The sequence below is a fragment of the Dermacentor variabilis genome, chromosome 11 (genome assembly GCF_050947875.1).
Source record: "Dermacentor variabilis isolate Ectoservices chromosome 11, ASM5094787v1, whole genome shotgun sequence".
Lineage (NCBI taxonomy): Eukaryota > Metazoa > Arthropoda > Arachnida > Ixodida > Ixodidae > Dermacentor > Dermacentor variabilis.
Window position 1 is genome coordinate 95,459,758 of NC_134578.1, and position 16,231 is coordinate 95,475,988.

Consider the following 16,231-nt stretch of genomic DNA (forward strand, 5'->3'; position numbering starts at 1 on the left):
ACATCTTAAATTCTTACCGACAGCCTTTCTTGTTTAGAATCCCTTAGAATCTCTAAAATGAGCAAACCAGTCATTGTCATGGTTAGGACGCGATTAAACAATACTTTCGAAAACTTCATAAGATTTTGATAGGTGAAAGGTCCTAGTAGCAATAAAAAAAATAACGCGGCAGACTTGTTAGCAAAAGACGCAAGTGACAAAATGGAACTAGTAAACTTACCACCCACCAGAAAATTTATTAAAGAAACAACTCAACAACTAACTAAAGGACATATGGAACAAGCTGTAGCAAGAAGAGGCGAAGGACCGTTATGCATTACATTGGGTTAAGAATTGCAAATCTATTCCGGAATATTTTGTCGCCAATTGCTACGCTTCGCAAGCAGTTACAGGACATGGGAGGTTCCTATTTTATTTTAAACGTTTTAATATGAAAGCAACGTCAAATGGTGAATATGAAGAGGTATGTCGTAGTTTTGATCACTATCTTGACGATGGCCCGATAGTACGAAAAGAAAAAATTGTATTGGAATACCTTCTTGGCGGGGGGTGGGGGTAGGGGCAAAACACCATCGAAAAGGAAACCAGATATATTCATGAAGTACAAAACAAGATAATATTTGGATCAGTTCGTTAAAAAAGATAATGAAAATATTTTACAGGTATCAGAAGAACTCCTTAAGATCTATGTAGTGTACACATCCCACACATTAATTGCCACATCAGAGAAACACAACTCTTTCTTATGTTTGCTTGCTGTCGAGGGCAGAATGAGCATTGTGGATCAAGCATCCCCTGTAACTATAACGTGACAAACACTTCGTAAAAAAAAGCGTTCGAATAACTAGTTCAAGAAATTACAAGAAATAGAGAAGCGAACAATAATGAACGAGGAAACTACTACACTCTCCCGTTCCGTTTAGTTCTAGCTCAAGTCAGAGTTACTTTCTCACTTACCTTTAATAAACTATTATCCAGAGTATAAATCGACTGCTATTTTCAACTTCAATTGCTCTGTACAAATATAGCAGGAAAAGGACAAAGCCAATGAATTCAGGAAGACAACTCGGTCAAGATAAGTCGACTGAAGAAAAGCTAACACATACCAATTCTAGTTAAATCAAGTCAGGGCAATGCAAGATAAGATCCACCAAGTCATGGCAACAGAAGACAAGACGAGCAAAAAACGTCAGGAACAAGGGCAGCATGCATAGAAGATATTTAAATTGTTAGTGAAGGGGAATTTCAAGATTTATTCTGTATTATGTTAAAAGGTAAAATTGAACATATCAATAAAAAACCCATTACCAGGCCATTCCCTTGGCCGCGGTCGCTGATGGGGATACAAACCTCATCTCTCCTTTCATCTCTACCTATACCTCTATCAAATCACACATCCCTCACCGTCCTCTATCATTATATTTTCCTTTCCTTTCTAGATTACTTTTGATCTATTTTCAAAAGTATTTACATGGCACTCTGCCATTTTTAAAATTTTAATTCGGCTTTCCTTTTTCAAGTCCGATACATTAGTGGTGCAGTTCGACGAATCTCGCCATTTAACCTCTCTCACTTTCTGTTGAGTAATGCGACCAGGATAACTACTAACAAAAGCGAGAGGAGCATGACAAAAGGGCTACTGCCGTGTGCGACATCTAGTATGCGCCTCCGCGGTCGTATTCGCTTGAACACTAATAATCAAGAAGCTCGTTTGGGATCTTGCATTACAATTTTATTTCCGCGTACGTATTGCCCATCGATGTTTTACCCAAATCCTCCATTTTTCACTTCCTGTAGGCAGGGGATCAAAGGAAGTGAAACTAAATGCGATTTCTGGTGCCGACAAGCTTCCTGGTACTTGTCAATGCAGACGCTGTAATAATTCCCAAAAATTGAGAAATATCCATGAAGTGTCTCATTCCAAGCGTGAAGCTCACAATGAACTTTGCCCCCTGGAACAAGATGTTTCAAAGTCAGGCGAAAGCAAAATAGAAGTAGTGCAACTATCAGCTTTTAAACGCGCAATTCAGTCGGGGGCATCAAGAGAACCAACCTCCCCAATATTTGCATACGTACATTTACTAACAGGAGGGACGTTAAGATTGTAGAATGCAACCTATAAACTATAGAAACACTCTAGTGGCTCAAAAGTCTCTGACGTTGTGGAAACTGTCTGAGACGCTAATACCGCGTAGGCAATTCCATTCTTCATCATCATCAGCCTATTTTTATTTCCACTGCAGGATGAAGGCGCCTCCCTACGATCTATAATTACCCCTGTGTTGCGATAGCTGATTCTAATGTGCTCTTGCATGTTTCCTAACTTCATCACTCCACTTAATTATCTGCATCTTCGACTGCGCTCATGCACTGTAAAATAATTTACACCCTTAAAGTTGAAAAAGGGTGCAAATGTGTGTATAACTGACACCCTTAAGCTGTCAGTTATATAAATCACACCCTAAGGGTGTGAGTTGCACACACATTTACACCCTTTCCAGTTTAATTGTCTAAATAATTTTACAATGTTTTCATTCCGTTGGCACCCATTCTGTAACTCTAACGGTCCACCGGTTATCTAACCTACGCATCACATGGCCTGCCAAGCTTTATTTTCTTTCTCATAATGTAAACGAGAATATCGGCTATTCCCGCTTGTTCTCTGATCCACCCTGCTCTCTGCCTGTATATTAACGTTACGCCTGCGCGGTCCTTGTTCTCGAGCTTTTTTGTCGACCTCAAAGTTTCTGCCTCATATGTTACTTAAAAAATTATGCGGCTTTACGTACCATAACCCCTTTCTGAGGCACGCCGTGGTGGAGGACTCCGGACATTTCGAACACCTGGGGTTCTTTAACGTGCGCCTAAATCTAAGCACCCCGGTGTTTTCGCATTTCACCCCCAAAGAAATGCGGCCGCCATGGCCGGGATTCGATCCCGCGACCTCGTGCTCAGCAGCCAAACACCATAACCACTGCGCAACCACAGCGGGTTCCCATATGTTAGCACCGGCAGAATACATTTATAATACACTTTTCTTTTCAGCGACGGTAAGCTTGCAGTCAGGATGTGGTAAGGCCTGCTGCATGCACCCCAACCCATATTTATTCTTCTGTAAATTTCCTTCTCATGATCAGGGTCCCCTCTGAGTAACTAACCTAGATAAACATACTTCTGTACATACTCTGGGGGCTTACTGGCGATCCTGAATTCTCGTTCTCTTGCCGGGCTAGTGAACATTGCCTTTGTGTTCTGTGTATTAATCTTCAACGCCATTCTAGCACTTTTGCCGTTAAGGTCCTTGATCATTTGTTGCAGTTCATCTCTAGTGTCGCTGAACAGCACAATGACATCTACAAATCAAAGGTTGTTCAGACATTGGCCGTTGATCCTCACTCCTAAGCATTCCCAGTCTAATTGATCGAATACTTTTTCTAAGCAGGCAGTGAAGAGAATTGCAGAAATTGTTTCTTTGCCTGAGCCTTTTCTTCATTAGTAGTTTCCTACTTTTCTTGTGGAGAGCTAAAGCAGCTGTGGAATTTTTGCAGATATTTCCCAAGATATTCACGTATGCCTCCTGCGCACATAGATTACGCAATTCCTCTATGACTGCTGGTATATCTACTGGATCAAATGCCTTTTCATACTCTATGAAAGCCGTACTGAGTCCATGCAACCAGCCATACAAACCCACTACTGAGTCTTGGATGTCGGGTTAAAATGGAACGTGTAAGTGGAACTATGATGTCCTAGTGCGTAATGCCAACATTGCTGTTTGAGTCAGTGATAACTACAACTTCTAACCATGTTTTATTGCGTTGGCCTTCTTAGGGCACTTCACACACATTCCGATGGCTATGTTTCTGTTTGCATCTAACTCGTTTCCCGTATACCTTCGTTACAGGATAGTCTGTGGTCGAATGGGCAGAGCATTGGGCGGCTGTGCTGAGGGAACAGGGTTCGAAAGCAACCGTCGGACCGACTTGGGTCACTGAGTATGTGGTAATGTGTACATTTGCTGGTGGGTCACCGTAGGTATGGTACTGCGTAGGTATCGCTGTTCGAAGAAACTAACGCCGACTTCTAACACAGGTTATGCACCATTTGCTCTGTGCGGCTGCTCATTGAGCCACTTTGATGCGAACTTGGGTCACTAAGTATGTGCCACTAGATGGGGGCCGCTCTTCAATCAATCTCTTCGACGCTAAATTGGGTAACTACGTATGTGCCACTGAAAATGTTCCACTCTACAATAAGGAGAGATGCCTTCATTTCCCCCGATGTTGAGCGGAATCGAAACTACGTCACAAGGGCTGCTCAGGGAGAGCAACCCGGCGCATTACCAGGCTGCACCACAAATGCACTGGGTATGTGCCGCTCTACAATGAACGCCCTTCACGCAAACGATTTAGCGAGCTGTGCCATGAATGCACTTGGTATGTGCGACTATTAAATAAAGCTCATGACAACTTGGGTCACTGAGAATGTGCCACTGAGTGTGCGGCAAGCGAGGAACAATTCCGAGCGTTCGCACGCACCTCCGCGCCGTGAATTTCGGAGGCCACGCGCAGGCTTCGCGGAGGCGGCGCTAGATGGCGCCTAGTGTTCTTAGGGAAGCGTGAAACAGGAGTCCCGCGGCTGTAAACGCCTCATACATAACTCGCTTCGACGGGGAAGATACGTTGTGTCGCCACATTGGTTCTATGCTAAACCCATTGCCGTCGGCAGTCAACGTAAGATGGGTTCTGCGGCAATTTTTTCAATCTATTTAATTTGTCCGTGCGTCACTACCGGGAAAAGGACACGCAGATGTTAAACTCTCTACGTAGTAAAATAATTAAATCTGGGGTTTTATGTGCGTACCAACGGTCTTAATCAACTTCTCCAATATTATATTTAGGTGAAAAGTGTCAATGAGAAAATTGTAGAGCCTCATGAAAAACTCGCGCTAGCGCTTTCTGTTGCTGAGTACGTGCTACATAGAAGTGTTGTTCCGAGCGTGAAAGGAGTCCACAGATGCACGCAAAATTGCCGCGCGACTGGCCACTCGAGGCACTTTGCGTTTATGAAGTTATACAATCGGAGGAGTCAGACTTCTTGCAAGACATATCGAGCCGCAGTGCGAAGTAAATAAGTGAGGATGGTAGTTTCATCGACCGTACAAACTTGTTAATGCTCACATACTAACTAAATTAACAAGCATAGTGTCAGCGCGCACAGGCAAGGACGCATACATCACACTCCATGAGCACGGACATTCGCTGTGAAAACGCTGGTGTCAGGAAGCGCAGCAGCAGCAGCGAGCGAAGTGACCTTCGTGCTGTCTATCGCTTCAACGCAAACGAAGGGGCGAGAACACAGCACATGCAAAGCTATGAGCCATCGGCCCACCTAGACTTTGCTCCCAAAGCAGATTGCTTTCAAGATAATATCCGCGCGACTTAGCGCGGCGGCGACAACCTGCTGCAGTGCAACACCCGCCCCACCTCCCCTGCCCCTGGTTCCTTACGTGCGACCGAAGGCGGCGCGCTTCCTCCGCGCTTTCTTCCCTTGTGCACACGAGATTGAGCCGCATTCGTTGACTCACTCTCGCACATACAGCATACGGCGCGCAGCGACGGTGTTATCGACCTTGGACTTTGCACGGAACATCACGACGGCGGCGACGGCAAAAATGCACCTGCAGTTTCATATCTTGCAATAAAACAGCTCTTAATGGCTGCCAGTACAGCTATTAGTGTCTCGGTGCTCGTAGTAGCACAAAAGACGGCGCGTGCGCGTGAGCATTTCAAGGGGGCACGTACTTTGGTGGCACTGGCCCCTTTCCACGCCTAATATGCTTCACAGCATATTAGCGTTGTAGGATGGCGAAGCTAACTTGAAAGAACCGGTCATTATGCAAAGAATATTAGAAGAGCACTTTTAGATGGATCTCTCCACATGGAGCAAACTGAGTTAGGCGTACACTGCCTATACACTAATTATTTGGATATACATGTGACTACGGCTAGCTGCCTAGCGCATAATGATAATTATGAAAGGGCTGTGGCGAAGAAGACCTCTTTGTATATTTTTTTCGCTGTGGGACTGAGGTAGGTTTTCGGGAGATATATGGCCGTGTTCGTACAATAGGGAGGATCGGTCGAAATTAGGGAGACTCCCGGAGAAATCGTGTGAGCTGGCAGGTAATGCTACTAGGGTAATGCTACTAACGCGACAATTCCTTCTCGGATGGACAAGAGTACTACAGAGCTACGCCTCTCTGAACATCGTACGAAAGGCTAAATTTAGCTCAAATTTAGCTACAATGGCACCACATGCAGACACATACATAACCGAGTAAAGACTCCTTTCCGCCTCTACACAACCATACCGAAATAAAGTGCATGACATTGATTCACGCATTAGAAAGCTTAAATGCTTAAGATACGCTTTGTAGGAGTCCTACAGTGTAATCTGGCAATAGTGCTCGCTCGCTATTCGTATTGGGCCAGCCGTGGTAAAATGTGGTGGCAGCGAATTGGCATCGCACTGTGCTGGTGCCCGAGTCCCTTCACGCTATTTCCGTATCCTATGTGTCGAATGTGCGGGCTCCATAACCGAGAAGGCGTGAAACGCCTGCAAGAAATTGCGCACCTGTAGATCTCTTAACCCCTGAGGAGCACAGGTTTTAGTTTGATGTCTGATATCTACTATGGCCTGAGTGAGATCTCTCAAACACGGCCGCTCCCATTCGGATGCAAAAAGTATTGCCCAGTGATGCCTCTGTGAACGCCGGTAAAAGCATTCATGAGTGCGGCTATTTGCAATAGGACGTTCTCGATGAAATGTTATAATTAAATAAATAACTCCACAGTTACGTTTGCACAACTCCATGGCTCAGTGAAGTAAACATGCAGTGAGCCGCGTTGTTCACTTTATTGAGAATTATACCGGTGCTCGAGACGCGTTTGCGCCGTCGCAGCCGTGAAAGTGGCCGTCGGCGCCGCTGCTGTCGCTGTCGTGCTGTCGCGGCATCGACATTCATGCATGGCTCGAGCTTGTAGGTTTCGGAGGTATTTAGAGACGCGCAGTGAGTTTGGCTGCAGAAGCGACGAAACCAAGTGGACGCACCCTACCACTCCACTCAGTCGGCTCTGCCGGAAGCAGGGCAGCATTCTGGCTTCCGCAGCTGGCATGAGCGCTGTGCACATACAAATTAGCGCTCCTGCTGAGCAGAATTGTGCAAATACCGTGGTGCATACACTGCGTAGTCTGAGCGGAACAGACAGTAACCACTAAGGTACATCTGTCTTACTGCGCTGACAAACGTCAATGCTTTCTCTTCAATCTTGTCTCGCGCACCAAGGAGCTTCGACGCCTGCAGCGCCGTTAGCAGTGCTCCTCTCATCACGCCAGACTTCCGACACGCCTTCAGCACAACTACCACTTTCAATGGTTCGCCTTCAGACGAGACTGGCAACTTTCAGGACGAACACAATTACACCTGCTTAACGGTACAGGATATGTTTTTCCGCGCAAGCGTGCAAGACCCGTCGGTGAAATCAGCGAGATTATGTGTGTCGCCGCCAGAAAAGCGAGCACCGCAGAAGGAAGGCGCCTGGAGGGGGAGAGGAGAATCGCGCGCCGGGGAAAGTACAAGATAGTGCGCTGAACGCACTAAAGCCCCTTAAACTTCGTAAAGTACTGCCACGCTTTGAAGAATGCCGCCTCCTCCTCGCGCGCTCTGGCGTAGGCCGACGCCGCGTCGCTATTGGTCTAATAGCATCACGTGGGCCCTCGCGCCGTGCATCAGCGCCATTTTTGCGCGAGAAGCGTTTATGGAGAGGCGAGGAGCGCATGTTGGCGCCGTCGCTACGCTCGAGCAGAGTAGGCAGCGTCACCGTCGAGGAGGGAGCGTGAAAGAGAGGAGAAACGAGAAGAAGTGAAGGCGGAGGAAGAGGAGAGTGGCGCTACTTTACGAAGTTTATGGGGCTTTAGAACGCACTAAAGCACGCACGGCAAAGCAACGACACCTACAGGAAAGTCTAGGTGGCGTTGAGCGAAGCGGGGAAGGGGAAGGAAGGCGAATCTTCGCGGTGGAGGAGGGTAGGCGGCGGCGTACTGGGCAGTTGCTGCGGGTTCTGCCTGCGCTATGGACGTACCGGGTTCGTCTCGTGATCGAAAGGGCGAACGCCGAGCGAAAAGGACGGAGCAGCGACGCAAGCGGCGGCGGGCTGAGCGCGAGTCGACCGGCCCCGCAGTCGTCGCCAAGCGCCGGCGCGAGCTGCACAAGTGCGGCAAAAGGCACGGCCTTGGCGTGCTCAGAAGACTCCAGAAGAAGGGGAAAATGAATGGTATGTGTAGCCCATTTCAAGCTGCTTGAAGTAATAAAGATTGGCGGCTAAATAATAAAGTGGCTTACCATCTTCGCTAAGGGCACTCCAAACTTTATAAATATCGAAAACGGACATAAGACATGCAAAATAAAAAACTAAGCCTTGAAAAAGAATCCCGCACACTTACACACGATCAAAGCAAATTTAAAACATTCTAGGCGCAAAACACAAAAACAGAACAGGATTCACAGGCTTGCGCGCAACTCACGTTCACGAAGTGAAACGTCACAAATTTTTTTTTGTTATATTTGGGTCATAACAAGTAAACAGAAGCGGCGCATAGGCAAGGAAGTTTAATGCAGACTACAACTATGCACAGTATCACACGCATTGCAATCCATACTGCCGCACTTCGCAGTACACTGTTCTCTTCATAACGCTTCGCAAGCTGTTCAAACAGTTCACTCGATGTTGAAGGGTTCTTATGCTAAAGCTCACAGAACTGGTAGTTAAACTACGACGCGTATAGCAAGGCTATGAGGATGGCTTTGTACTGACCTTTTCGCAGTGTAAATACTCCACAATCTTCATCTTGGTCCCAATAAATTAGGCTTTTTACGGTTTGTTTAGTCCCTGGAAAACAATTTGTAGCGCAATATTCAGAAATGACATCGCGTAGCGTGTTTCTGGTGCAAAATAATAAGACCGATTAGGAATCGACTCTGCGAAAGTATACTGCTCGTGTAATGACAACTGACGCCAGATCTTGAAATGGGTCATTCCTTCTCTGACAGGCCACCCAGTGGCACTCAAGTTATTGTTTTGAATATTGGTGTTAAGGCAACACTCCTGGTCATGCATGAAATACCTTTCGAAATTTAATGCGGAGATATACACGAAAATCTAGCCTAAAATTAGGTAACGTTAGGCTTGATGCTTAGATTTACGGGTGGGCATCTCAAGCGAGGACTGTGCGGACAGAGTACTTACAGATCACATAGGAGCCTCCACCAGTGTTGTGACTCTGTAATTACGGTCTCCGAAAGCTTAATTTGCGCTCTAAACGTTCGATACTTGATCTGACTACACTAGAGACAATGAAGTAGTGCAGTCCTTCTTAGTTTCCGAATACCAAGTGAAGCGACCTTCGCAGTAGACGCAGCTCGAAAAAATCCGACACAACTCTCCTTACGATAGACGTCGACGTTAATACGATTAGCTTTGAAGTAATGCGTCTGTACAGCATATTGCAACTGCCGAAATGCGTCATGTATGAGACGTGCATGCAGCCGAGTTCCTCTCTCGTATTTCCCTAGGGACACGTCGAGTCACCTAGCGCCGCGGCAGCGTGGTCCCCGCGTGGTGATTGTATGAATGACGTTGGTTCGATTCCGCCCAGCACTGGATAATTCTTAAGGATTTTTCGGTGATTGATAAGCGGCGCATATTCGGTTACACATAGCCACATAGCTAGGGAGCTAAGCCGGCGTAAAGAACGTTAACTGTAGAGTGACATCTACGCGATGACCTAAGTTTCCGTAAAACGTTTGTTCAAGAGCGGCTCGCACCTTGTGGTACATACCCAGTCACACGTACCCAATGACTCAAGCTGGCCTTAAAGAGGCTCATTGAAGAGCTGTACATACTCAGTTGCACGTACCCGGTTAACCAAAATCCCATGGGTACATACCGATATTGATATACTCAATGACCGAACATAGGGTGAAAGAGGCCCATTGAAGAACCACACATAAGTAGCAGCACATGCTTAGTAAAGACTAGTCGGCGTGAAACTGGTTAAGCGATGAAAGGCGCTTTCGCACTGTCACGTACCTGTGAACCAAGTTGGCCCTACGATTGACTTCGAAACCGTTGCCCTCATTACAGCAGCCCGATGCTTCCGCCATTAGATTATGGACTAGCCAGTGGCCCAATTTGGCGGGAAAAACAGAGACAGACAGGCAGACCCCGGAAAGTGTGTGGAGTACCCTAGAAATGCTAATCGCGTTAAATGTGCTCGCTAAGTATTGGGAAGGGCACGCTTGCTTCAGTGAGCACCGTAATTTTATCGCTTGAGGTGGACACCTAACTTTTACCATGCGACAAGGAGATTCTTCAGCAGTCGGAGTTCCCTTAGTACCGACCGAGCACCGTGACGCGACTAGAAAAAATTTGGAAATTATGACATCACCGACAGAAGAAGATGGGACGCCTCGGAGGGGCGCGAACATTTAGACAAGAATATCATTGCGCCAGAAAACAAGGCGGCATTCCAATACTCTCCGTACACGTCTAAAAAGACAGTTAAGTGTACAGCGGCAATCTTAAGGGCCTTTTAAGTCTAAAGAAACCGAAAAAGACGATAACTTCGCCAAGATAGTACTGAAAAAAAACGAAGTAGGCTACTTCGCTGCCTAAACAAGATGGCGGCTTACCGGCTTTCTGGGGCCTCCTAATGTGAGGTGCGTGCACCGAATTTTTTCATAGGCACGCATACGCGAACGGTGAAAATACGTTGACTACGGGTTGCTTCTCTTAGCTGTTTCTTTTCGACGCGACGCGACGTCAAGCCGCAGTGACATCTTCTAAATGCATTCCATTACCTGCACTTTAAGCTGTCTTCTTAGCCGTCAAATTAGACATTCTTCATTGTTGACCAGAATTTTAACGCATCCCACATTGCCCTGTACTAGACGAGTCCACTTATCGAAACGTAGGCCAAGAAACGAGGCTGCCATCGTACACAGACAATCAGTGAAAGTATCCATTTTTCTATGAAGCTTTTTTGGCTTAATTATAATTTGCTGTACTACGCCTACACATACAAAAAAGAAAGAAAATTTTAACCGACGATTACGATAATCCCTTACAAGAATTACGAGCGCGCCTGTTGAGGTGCTTTTAATTCGTGATATTATGGCAAAGAATTTGATTCTGAAGGACAAGGTGCTCTCGGCGGCAGCGCCCAGCCTCTGCTCGGGAAGCTGGTTGAGCAGCAGCGGCAGACGAAGCATTTCCACCAGTTGCGTCGCTCCTTGTTCAGAAAGAAAGGGTGAACACGAGAACGCGTGGCTCGGGCGGAACGCATTCCCTAGAGGCGGCGGCGTCGCGTGCGAAGTTGCGCATGCGCAGTGGTTCAGAGTCCTACGCGAGCGCTTTGTCTCCGCGCTGGCCACAAGCCTGGTCGTGCCGGCACTCCGCTTTCTTCCTCACGTTCTTCTCCATACCCTACTCCGCTTTCCGCCTCTTTGTTTCACTGCACCCTCCTCTCCGCTTTCCTCCTCGCGTCTTTCATCGCCCCTCTGGGCTCCGCGTTCGCTTTCATCTTTCGCTGCGCTCGTTCGCTCGGTTACGCCGAAGCCGAGCCGACGCCGATGCTCCCCGCAGGAACGGGCGCCTAGGAGTTGCGCTCTGAAGGAAGATAGAGGCGTGGCAGCAAACCATGACGCATCTCCGCAAACAAGGTGAGCGGGGGCTGCACACGCTGCGCAGAGTATTTAATAGAACCAAGGGTAATGGTGAGATCGTTATGCTCACATTCAGGGATTCGCTAAAAGCGTGAAGGCTCCAATCATTGCAGCAATCTGCGGAACCAATTAAGGCATGTCTTAATGTGCAAGTCCCATTAATCGCCATTGAATAACCAACCTCCGCAACCACGATGCTGATTACGAACTTTGGCTAACAGCAGAGCTACTTCGCAAGCATTCACAGCAGTCATCAATAATTTCCACTATGATGGACTCTACAAGGCAGGCATTTATTTAATTGCACAGGGCCAAAAAAATCCGCATATGTCAATAGCCGTAACACTCACGAACTAGTCACGTTCAGTAACCTAATAGACACAGTGTCCCTATCCAGACACTTATAAAGATAGAGAATACAGAGAACGAAGGATCACATAGCACTAAAATGTGGCGACGAGCGCACACCGAAGATTCTAATACGAGAGCGAATCATAAAGTCTTTGCACCTATATCTTTTTGCCAAATTACGGCTGTACATGCGGAGGTAAGATATCCATTCCCAGCGGTGGACCTTTCTTTGAGCGGCCCGGCCTTATCTGCCGGTGGCTCTGTGGCACGGCGCTGCTGTCGGTTGTTGAAGATGGCGGTTGTGCTTCACAGGTCCACGGCGCACGAGCAACAAAGTGTGATTCGTTTTCTATGCAGCAAAGGGGCGAGCGCCCATCGAACTCCAGAGGGAAATGTAACCCAAGTACGGGGAAAGGCGTTTCGGTCCGCTGAAGAATTTCCTGGCTAGACAGCGACTCACGTGCAACGATGAAGCTAAGACAGCAGTCTGACGGTGGTTCCCCAGTCAGCGGGACAAATTATGCCACAGGTGCATCTCAGATTTGGTGCTGCGATGGCACGTACGTCTTAACCGGTGCGGAGACTGTGTGGAAAAATAGTGTAAGATACGTGGAATAGTAAATATGTTTGTAAGTACATGTGTGTAGCTTAATTTGGCGAATAAAAAATAGGCGCAGGTACTTTCTGATTCGCCCTCGAACGTCGACGCAAGCATTAGTGCATACACCGAATAAAGGTTTTCTAGGGAATCTATTGTGGCATAAACAAATTATAAGATATCGCAATAGCTATAATATCTAGGGAAACGAATGAAAATTATTATGGCTGATGTCTCCTATATTTGCATGAATACATATGAGTAAAGCACAAAAAACCAGTGGCAATAACTAGACACTAAACAATAAAGCTTAGACAATGAAGTTCTGCATGTGCCCGAACCATCATAATTATATTTAAAGTTATGTTTTGAACATAGCATTGTCAAATAAAGTCACTTTCGCCAAGACATTCTGGCGTTTGTAGCAGTCGACACGAAAAAAAAAACTTGTAAGAATGTACGTTACTCCAAACGTGGGAAGCGTTTTCACCCGATTTTCTTACAAGCAGCACACTGCAAATAAACTTATTAGGATTAAAATCCCGCATGAGCTTTCTGGGTCCCCTTCGAGAGATCGAGGGCTATCGGTGGTACTTTTATGTGCTATGTAATTTGTTGCACTGAGTGCAAATGCTCTGTCACCATCTTGAAATGAGATGTGCTGAAGCGCCGGATCGTCTCATACCATTTGTACGCCTGTGAATTATCAAGGCCGGTGTGTTCGATTGTTCCGTTATGGTTGCTTGTTTTTGCCTGACTTTTCTGTAAATAACAAAGAAAACACAGAAACAGCAATGTCAGTGAGAAAGTGCAAATAAAATTTACGCTGTGCCGTTTATTTCCGCATGTATACGAAGTACATACACACGTAAGCCCTTTTGCTGTCTGCACAATATATTGACGAAAGATCAGGGCCTCTCCATTCTCATTTTGGGTATCAGTTTTGAATTACTTTGCCTACGAAATTACTTACAAGGATGCGTTTCCTCCTACTCGGAGTGTTGCAAACTGCGAGACATGACCATGTGATCACGCAACAGCAATGAACTCTTCATGAGCAATACAAGTTACATCATGTAACAATACAAGACGTCATGAAAATTGAATAAACAGCGATAAATTGCCTCGAACAGGTTGGCCGCCATTCCGATAGGTGGCCCTATCTTTCTCCAAGGCGGCCTTATCATCCGTGGTATGTTAGTTCTAACGGGTTAGTAGAGAGATGTCACGCGATGTTGTTGTCGGTGGGGGCCATCTGCAAAAGAATAAGTTTCTTTCGTTCAAAATAGCCGCCACTGACAGCGACAGCACGTGACGGCACTATACTAAGGCAAAACTTTCTTCGTTTTGCTTATAGCCCCCAACAGCCACACCACGTGAGGTCACTCCACTAACCCTGTAAATTATCACGCCAAGGTTGATGAGGCCGCCTGTGACATAGAGGGGTCTACCTAACGAAACATCGGTCAGCCTGTCTGGGCACTTCACCCCTGTTCAACCAGCTTTCATCCCGCAATGTGTTTACGCCTGTCGAACCCCATCTCGACTTTGGATCATCCAAGGTACCGCGATGCCAAAGTTGCTGGCACTACATGTCTGTTGGGCCAGAGCGCTGTAACCAAAAGCGTAAATGGAATGGCAGGGATAAGGAATGGATTTTCGGTTACAATCGCATGAAGCTAACGGACCATCAAACAAGGAAAAAGTAGTCAGAGAAATAAACTGTCTAGCATTTAAAGGCACATTAGCCAGAAGCACTAAATTTGTTTAAACTGATATACTTTCAAAATTCTGTTTTAGTATAGTAGTATGGTTCGCTGGGCCAGTTGGTGCATGGTGAACGTATAAGGGGTTCCAGCAAGTACGAACGCGAGCACAAGTAAGAAGAAACGGACCGGACAACGCTGAATTACAACTTAAGTTTTTTGGGAATACATTCCACAAATCTCCGCCACGCATGCGTATACACCCAAAAACAATAACAAGGTTTATAGCGAAATATCAACAAATGATATGCACCTACACATAAGCCAAGTCACACACTTTCCCGACAAGGGCAACAACACTTGGATTAACATGCTAAATTTAAAAATTGAAGTTCTTTATCATCGATATGGGCCGAAGGTTCGCTCACACATGTACGCGCGCCCAACTTTTTGATGTGAAACGCTTCGCTTATTTCTCTTTCCAGTTTACTGCGCTTTCTCCCACAATTGACACACTATCAAGAACTGGTCGGCAGTCGTGCTTTTTGCAATGCGACGGCAAGTTCCTTCCTGTACCCGTAGGTAGCAAATAGCTGTTTTTGTAGTTTCGTGGCAGGAGATTGGTTAGTAAAAGAGAAAACGAAGGGCCAAACCTTCGGGTTCGACTTTCGCACTGAAACGTGAGCACCGGCACGTCAGCATGACGTCATGCATATTAATTTATTCGAACAAAGGGAGTAAATCCGTACAAAGGCTCTCTCGCACTGAATCTTAAACAGACAGCGACGAACATAAGAACGGCGTGTCACCAAAGCTAACATTATGGGGTGGCAGTAAGGTCACGTTTTTCAAGTAAGTCTCTTATATAGCTTATCACCTTGGTAGGCGGCTGTATTTTTTTTTTTGCCCTGATTCTTCTTGACCTAACGATATTTCATCCCTCTGTACTTCGAAAACGCCGTGTGTTGTCGCTGTGTATTGATACCGTGTTTTGTCGTTCTTATGTCTGTCCCTATCTTTTTAGCTCTATTTAAGATACCATATTCAATTTGCTCTCTCCTATTTGGGTTGTTTCGGTATAGCAAAAGTTCTCGAAACTTGCCAAGTTGATTTGTTTGTTCATTTAGAATAAAACTAGGCCAGTCTTTACCCGTAAAGCGTTACCTAGGCGCGAGCAAACGCCGTCATAGTTCATGACGTCACAGTGGCTGGTGCGGGAATTTCAGGGCAACGTCGCCACCTGTCTATCCCCTTTTCCTCTTTTCTGAATTATCAAACCGCTTCTCATGGCAAGAGTGGTTTTTTTTTTTAGTATTCCGGACGAGTACTCTATTAGTACCGCTCAATTTATTTGTTTTTTTTTTCTCGTTCGCGTGCGACTAAAGTCGAAATGCACGAATAATAAAGAACGCGGAAATGAGAGTGGACTAAATGCCGACTTGCCGCAGTTGGAACTGGAAAGCATATTTTCCTCATTACGCGTGCGAAGCTCCCCCACTGCGCTGCTGCAGTGGACGTCTTTTCGTGCACTTTCTTGGGTATTTGTTCACGTTTGCTAGGGCACAGTGCGTGCTAGTGGGATAGTCCTGCGGATGATAGCCAGTGCCACGCAAGGCCGAGTTTTCATTTCGTCCACTTTCGCGTTCTCCCGTTACTGCTACATTTCAATTAAAAACAACAGTTATCTTCACCCGTTCAATTCCTAGATTCATTGCCTTTTGAATACATGTGGTGCTATTACGCGTAAAGGAATAGATAGCCTACCTTGTCACGCTTGCACATCTAAATAAA

At 46.2% G+C, this 16,231-nt stretch overlaps 1 long non-coding RNA gene across 1 annotated transcript; it reads right to left on the reverse strand.

The window, feature by feature from the left end:
• Nucleotides 1–1,724: 1,724 nt before the first annotated feature.
• On the reverse strand, nucleotides 1,725–13,497 carry LOC142564973 (uncharacterized). Its single transcript, XR_012824721.1, has 3 exons — nucleotides 13,420–13,497; nucleotides 8,877–8,951; nucleotides 1,725–1,952 (listed from the first exon to the last, which is right to left on the reverse strand). It is a non-coding gene; the product is annotated as an uncharacterized LOC142564973 (long non-coding RNA).
• Nucleotides 13,498–16,231: the final 2,734 nt, after the last annotated feature.